The following is an 8,533-nucleotide window of genomic DNA, read 5'->3' as shown; positions in this document are numbered from 1 at the left end:
GTGTGGGTGCAGGGCAGAGTGGGAGACTGGGTGCAGGGCAGAGTGGGAGACTGGTTACAGGGCAGAGTGTGAGACTGGGTGCAGGGCAGAGTGTGGGTGTAGGGCAAAGTGTTGGTGCTGGGGCAAAGTGTAAAACTTTTTTTGGTATTAAAACCTAGTTTGAGAAATAATGTGTTTTGGGTTCTTGTACCTTTATTAGCTTTCATTATGTCAGTAAAATAAGAAGGCGGATAGAGAAATGCCATTGTGATAAAGAGATAAGTGTTAATGACACATCCTAATGTAAATTATACGTTTTTATTTTAAATAAACGAAAAATTGGCATATTGATTATTTTTATCCGATTAATCGAAAAAAAAATCGGCCAACTAATCAATTATGAAAATAATCGTTAGTTGCAGCCCTAATTATTATCTTATTTAAATAGCGCCAAAAATGCACTCAGCACTTAATACAATACATATATTCAAGGGGTATGACAAGACTAGAATTGACAGACTAAGACAAACTGATACATTAGGTGGAGAGAGCATTTTTATGTGGGGTAAACACATCATTTGTGACCTGTCCGTCAAATACTTTTTGAAAGCTATAGTTTTGCTATTAAGCGACTTACATGACGCTTTACCGCATGGCAACTCCTTCGGGACTTTACACCCCATTGGAGCTTCTAGAGAAAATAGAAGGGAACCCTGTACAGCCTAAAAGGCAGAAGAAATAGACTGGGGTAAAGTCTGAAACTCCTGGTTCACGTAATTACCCTGGGAGGTTTCCTCAGGGACAGATACTGTAGGGCAGGGGTGTCCAAGTTTTTTCTGCAGTGGGCCACTTCATCAGAATTGTATACGTGCGAGGGCCGCACTCATTTTTCACTGTGAGAAAATATGGCCTTTAATAAAATATGCAGATTAAATTAAAGTAAATTACACAAAACCTTTACTTTTCCTCTCACTGATTTCTAGGCCTAGAAAGGTTTGTGACTACAAATTCAGGATAATTAAAAATCAAATAGTTCTATTTATTCTAGGGATGCACCAAAATGAAAATTCTGGACCAAAACATTCACAGTTCACTTAGCCAAAACCAAAAATGACCCCCCACCTTTATAAATCATAATAAAAACTCACATTTTTTTTATAAAAGTATGTAACACACCACAATTGGACAAAAAAATTAGCAATATGACTTGGCATGATAGGAGTGTGATTGCTAACAGCAATCACACTCCTATCATACCCAGGCAACCAGTAAATGCTGGTACCTAGACATGATGGGACTGTGCTTGCTGTAATTGCTGTTAGCAATCACACTCCTATCATGCCAAGTCCATACTGCTGGCAGCATCAATACACAAGGGGGGCAGCTAGCTAGGTTTCAGCATGTACTGGCTGACTTGGCATGATAGGAGTGTGATTGCTAACAGCAATCAAAGTCCCATCATGCCTAGGTTACAGCACTTACACATCCAATCAGTAAATGCTGGAACCTAGGCATGATGGGACTGTGATTGCTCTTAGCAATCACACTCCTATCATGCCAAGTCAGCCAGTACATGCTGGCACAGGGTGGCTGTAAGTTATGTGCAGACCCCATACTGCTGGCAGCATCAATACACAAGGGGGCAGCTAGCTAGGTTTCAGCATGTACTGGCTGACTTGGCATGATAGGAGTTTGATTGCTAACAGCAATCACAGTCCCATCATGCCTAGGTTCCAGCACTTACACATCCATGCTATCACACACACACTCATTCATTCATATACTCATTCATTCACAGATTATTTCCCTCAATCACGCATACTCATTCAAACACCCTCCCCACCCCCTTACCTGCACTGCAGCTCCTCGATGCCGCTCACAGACTTCAGCAGGGGGCGCGGCCTCTCTCTGTGTTCTCTGGTACTGCACAGAGGAAGCAGGACTGGAGCAGAGTCATGTGATGTCATGTGAACTCTGCTAGGTTCCGCTTCCTCTATGCAGTACAGAAGACCCTCCCACAGGTAAGTAGCAGGGCTCAAGGTGCGGCCCGCATAAGATTGGTTGCCCTGGCTGCCGATCTTACGCGGGCCGCACCTCGAGGTCTCGCGGGCCGCATGTTGGACGCCCCTGCTGTAGGGGATACCCTGGCCCTGGCAATCAAATAATCTGTTATTAGAGACATGGCCACTAGGGGTTGCCTCTGGGTGATAGGATTCCCTGTCAGACTGTACACCGGAAGTATGAAAAGCTGCCAAGCGCTCTGATGCAGGAAAATTTGGAACAAGCACCAAAAAATGGTAATAACTTTCTGTGACGGGACACCCTGTACCCCGACTCGGTACTCCCTGTACCCCGACTCGGTACTCCCGCCAAATGTTGCTTCCTCCTGCCGGGACAACAACAATTAACCCCATGACACTTATTTTAGCCATTGTATAGTACACTTCAGGCTCCAAATAGCCACAAAAACCTACGCAAAACATATTAGACTCAGTCGCTAGCTCCAACAAAATGGCCACAGCGAGGACTAAATGTCGCCATATGTGGTGGACACCAAGAAAATGTCAGGTACAGCTGAAAAAAGAAAAAAGGGATGAAATATTCTAAAACTGGCTCCATCAACGCTCGTGCATGCCTGTTGCGGCAAACGGTTGGTTGCTGATATAGCTGTCGGATCCTGACAGGGAGAGAGAGAGACTGAACGGCCCTCAGGTAGAGCACAAAGTATAAAATCATAAAATTAAGAGAAAAAAGGGAGAGGGGGGGATACCACCGCCCCACAGGGGATGACAGAATAGAAAAACACACAGTTAAACGCACCCACAGGTAAGACACCATACACAGACACTTGATACTTATCTGGGGAGCAGCAAAGAAAGAGGGGGTGTGTTTGAGGGGTGTGTGTTTATAATGCAGCTTACTTATGTGCATACCTGGGAACTTCTGGGCTCCGGCTACCTGGAGCCTACCCTTGCGAGACGCGGCCAGGACTGCACACTGACGTCGGTGGGCGTTCCCGCTGACGGCTGTGGGAAACGCCCCCATTTAAAGGAATTTATAGCATGTGTGTGGGAATTAAACTGTTTGTGTTATGCTTTGCAAGTTTCTCCCGCATACATCGCTGTTGGGCATTTCACACATGTAACGAGGTACACCATGTTAGATGATTTGCACGTAAAACAGCCATAAGGAATAACTGGTATAACCTCACGCTTGACCAATAAATAAAGAGCTTTAGACACAGTCAACTCAAACCAAACAGACTGACAACCTAACCACCAAGGAACCGAAGGCTGTTAGATTACGTAAGAACAACCAAGATATTACAATTAAACCAGCGGACAAGGCGAGTGCTGTGGTTATTATGGACACTAAGGATTGCATAGAAGCACACAGACAACTCTGATGACAGACTATGTCGAACTTAGGGAGGATCCCACAAAAAACTCAAGATAACCATTATAGGGCTACTGCACAACATCACCCCCCCCCCCCAGAAGACCCATAATTTAAGTAGTTGGGACCCTCTTGCTGGGTTGAAAAAATCCTTAAACCCTTAGTAAAGGGATCACCTAGTTAACTCCAAGATACAGTTACTGTAGCTACCCAGTTCTTAAACCACAACTCATTTTGTTTTAATATTATGACGTTTTTGTGTAAAACTGTTTCAACAAATGACCATATGTTTATTTCCATGGCACGCTGTCTATTCGTTACAGGCTTCTAAGTGGCTGCATCCCCAAGCGCTTCCTCTATTACAGTCTGCTTGATAAATGCTACACACAGCTGTGTCGTTATTTATTGATATCATGAACGCGTTTGTACAATCAATGGTCCCCACATTTAGGCATGGCATATCTTTTTTTCCTTGAAGATAAAATACTGTTTTGTTGCCATATTGTGGAGCAAGACACAGCTCGGGGCATCCATGTAGGCCACTTATAATTAGGTGGGAATCGGATAATGCTGCATATATGTTGTGAGTAATATTAACAGTCTGATTGTAATAAAGACCCATCATTATTAATTCTTGGATTGAAATTGGGATTCCCACTAGGGGGACCCCCTTATAGTTAATAGGAATATGTGAACACACTCAGCATTGTACGGTATTTAATTTTTTGGCAGTTTGCTGATGCTATAGCCATTTGGAATTATCTTATAAACTCCCTGACAGTCTTGTACCACAGGGACCAACTCCAAAGACAATACAAAACACGATACAACACCATCGATGCATAAAGCAGTGATACTTATCGATAAGATCATGAATCCCTGATTCAGTTGCCTTCCATGAGGTCAGCGATCTCCAGAGATCAAGCAAGTAGATGGCAAAGTAGGCGACAGCTTTGCACAAGCAAATCCATACTACATACCCTGGATATATTACAATCAGGTGTATCTGAGAATAGAATAGTTTTAATTAAATATAAAAAAATAGTATATGTAACCCCTTAAGGACCAGGCTGTTTTTTACTTTTTGTACCCTTTTGGACCGAGGCTGTTTTAACACTTTTGCGGTGCTCGTGTTTAGATGTAATTTTCTCCTCGCTCATTTAGTGTACCTACACAAGTTATATGTTGTTTTTTTTCAGCACAAGAAAATCATATTTAATTTCCCATAAAATAATAAAATATGATGAAACATTGAAAAAAAAACTGATTGAAAAATCTTTTACAAAAAAAACTGCTAAATAGATTCTACTATTCGTCCGGAGTTTAGAATTTTATGTTTTTTTTGCTTCTTTCTGCAAGTTATTTGTAGTATTTTCCTATTTCAAAACCATTTTTTTCCCCAAAGCTGGTCATTCTGCCCCATGTGCTATTTCGGGTATCTTTGAAGCTGGCCAATGTAAATATCCCCTCAAACCATATATTTTTGAAAACGAGACACCCCAAGGTATTTCAAATGCTGGTATTTTAACCCTTTCCATGCACTAATTCTACCACCCTTTCAGGTATGCATTTATAGCTCCAGGTATATGTCACTATCAAACACCCCAATATGTGTTCAGCAACATCTCCCGAGTACAGTGATACCGCCCATGTCTGGTGTTTGGGGGTTAAAAGGCCACATTTGTGAAGTGCACCCCCCCCCCCCCCATTCTGGTAGGTCTGTGCCTATGCCCTATCTTTGAGCACGGCCACTCCAATTTACCCCATCAAACCATTCATTTTTTAAATTAGCCACCCTATGGTATTTGAAATGCTTTTACATTAACTCTTTCCATGTCAAGATTTTTGCGAAGATACAGCGCTAATTTTAGCACTTGCTCATAATAATAAACTTTATTTTTTTTATTCTTTTGGGGCTTTTTTTTACTTTTTGCTGTAACTGTGGATCTGAATGGTTCCTCTGATGCATAATTATTTTTAAATGTTACCACTTTTTTTAAGCTTTTATTTTCAAGGTTTTTTTAAACTATTTTTTTAAGATTTTAGTATGGTGATTAGAAAGCTGGGCTCCATTGATTCGCATGGTTAAATGCAGTACCTGTGTTCAACCTGCAAGTGAAGTCCGAGTTCTCTAGAGGGTCTGAAACTTATCCAACTTTGTTGTTAGCAAAATCACTCGCAGTGGAGGTTGAGACCGCTCTCCGGAGCCCCTAAATTACTGTTAATTTAGGGGCAGCTATGGTTGATGGGGTGTTTAGGGTTAATTTAATACAGTTAACTTAAAGTGCAGTTAGAGGTAAAGGTGGGCAAACTAAGGGTAATCTAAATCCTGGGGGCAGTGAAGATCAATCCTATATTTATTTATAAAAGTATGATGTCAGTGAGATTCTCAGAATCATTCTCTCATGGATTCGAATCTCTCATGGATTCTCTGAACGACTCTGTCAGGAGCCCCCAAAGATGGAGTTCAGGAGTTATTGCGCAGTAGGAGTTGGACAGGGCCTGGTGCAGGGCGACTGCACTCTCCCGGGTGGGCATCTAGGGTTGTGCAGCCACATACCAGCACCCTGACATAGCAGCGGATGTTGTCCAGAACAAAACAAAGTGATATCCTGCAGGCACCCTGGAGCAGGCATGAGACATAGCACTAGAATCATGTGCAGGATGGTGCAGTCTGGGAGTATGGAAACTAAGCAGAGTAACAGCTGAAACATAGCAAGCAACAGACAGGGAGACCAAGCAAGAAACATAACCAGACAAGACATACATAATACAGGGCACAACAGGGAACAAGTCAAGGAATACTCAAGATCTGACATGAATAGGACAGGACACCCCTCTACCAGGGATTCAGGACAGGACACAGGACCAATCACACAGGGCCAATTGTCAGTGTGACTGCAGGGAGGGACTGGGAAATAGTAACTGACCCGAACTTCCCATCACTAAGACAAACTATAATGAAAGGCATATAACTAAGAGCACCTACATTCCTCTTTTGATATTTTATAGGGGATGCCTCTACATGTTTGCCCCTTTGAAAAACATTTCAAAAGTTATTAAGTAAACAGAATAGTGTAGCTAAAAACAAACAAAAAAAATACATACAGTGCTTGATGTGACCCAAAAAGGGAAAGAAAATTACCAGCTATGTGTATATAAGCCAAGAACAAAAATAATTCATATAAAAAAGAATTTTCGTAACCGATAAAGAACAAAGCAGCTAGTCTTGATTAGCACAGGTTCTGCAATAGGTAGAGAAAACCTATAAAGATAAACACAAACTCAAAAAGGACAGCGCTTGGATAAATATAAAAACAATAATTTTAAGTACATCAATATTGGGGCACATGTATATGTAGGAAAACATAAAAGCCCACAATGGTGGTGTGACGGGACCGACCTGTACCCCGACTGGGTACTCCCGCCAAACGTTGCTTCCTCCTGACGGGACACCAACAAGTAACCCCTTCAGCACCGGGCAGAACCAGCGTTGTAGATAGAAGGGGGGACGTCGCTGCACCGTAGCTGCATTGGCACTGTGGCTATCCGAAGCTTAGCTACACAGCGAGGCTACAGCCCACCCCAAACATCAGGCAACACTCATGTTGAGGTGAAAACAGGACTCCTTTATTAAAGACAAATACAGAGTTATATATACACAAGTAGAAAAGGGGCAATCCCCCGGATATTGTGTTGCAGGATTTGATCTAATTACTTCCTTCCTGACATGGTAATTAGATATAATCCTGCAACATAATATCCGGGGGAAGGACAGGATGACACGAGACATAAATAATTACATTAACTGGGGACGTAGACGTGGAATGACGATAGACATATAATTGGCTTGAGACAGACAATGGCCAGGACACAGGGATAACAGGAGCTCACAGGATTAACAGCTACCTGTTATGTAATTGATAATTAGGTATGCAGCAGTGACACCTAGTCATACCTAGTCTTAAGACAAGGGCTAACTCACACAATAACAGGGGAAACACTTCACACCTATACAATTAACAATGCTAAGACAATCAGCCTTCTTCCTACCACATTACAGTTTTGAGACACTGAGTGCTAAAACATGGGGAACTTCAGCAGAAACTGAACCCCTGTATCCACACACAGAAGTCTCTACAAGGCCTGGGCCCATAGTCGATAGGGAGGAGGCTGGCTCTCAGGCCTCTCCAGGGACCCCAGTGATGGAGGGTTCTGTCACAGGTGTAATAAAGTAAAATATCCGTGGTATTATCTTATAGAATTGCACTCACAGACTAACCCGTTATAAGGAGCTCACCAGAAGTTAAAATGGTGAAGATCCTTCTTTAAAATCTATAAGACAGACAAAAGCCCAAATAGTAACATAGTAACATAGTAACATAGTTCATAAGGTTGAAAAAAAACCAAAGTCCATCAAGTTCAACCTATATACATATTGTGTCCCTACTGTGTTGATCCAGAGGAAGGCAAAAAACCCTTATGAAGCAGATGCCAATTGCCCCATACCAGGGGGAAAATTCCTTCCCGACTCCAAATATGGCAATCAGAATAAATCCCTGGATCAACGTTCTGTCCCTATTAATCTAATATCCATAACTTGTAATATTATTGCTTTCAAGAAACACGTCCAGGCTCCTTTTGAACTCTTTTATTGAGTTTACCATCACCACTTCCTCTGGCAGAGAGTTCCATAATCTCACCGCTCTTACTGTAAAGAACCCCCGTCTGTGCTGATGTAGAAACCTTCTTTCCTCCAGCCGTAGAGGATGTCCCCTTGTTATAGATACAGTCCTGGGTATAAATAGGTCCTGGGAGTGATCTCTGTACTGTCCCCTTATATATTTATACATAGTTATTAAGTCCCCCCTAAGCCGTCTTTTTTCCAAACTAAATAACCCCAATTCTGATAATCTTTCTGGGTACTGTAGTCCTCCCATTCCCCTTATTACTCTGGTTGCCCGTCTTTGAACCCTCTCCAGCTCCACTATATCTTTCTTGTACACTGGTGCCCAGTACTGTACACAGTATTCCATGTGTGGTCTGACTAGTGACTTGTACAGGGGTAGAATTATTTCCTTGTCGTGGGCATCTATGCCCCTTTTGATGCACCCCATGATTTTATTTGCCTTAGCAGCAGCTGCCTGACACTGGTCGC

This window comes from Sceloporus occidentalis, unplaced genomic scaffold, assembly GCF_023333645.1.
Source record: "Sceloporus occidentalis isolate IW3139 unplaced genomic scaffold, rSceOcc1.0.p SCAF_211, whole genome shotgun sequence".
NCBI classification, from domain to species: Eukaryota; Metazoa; Chordata; class Lepidosauria; order Squamata; family Phrynosomatidae; genus Sceloporus; species Sceloporus occidentalis.
Note: the sequence above shows the minus strand (reverse complement) of the source record.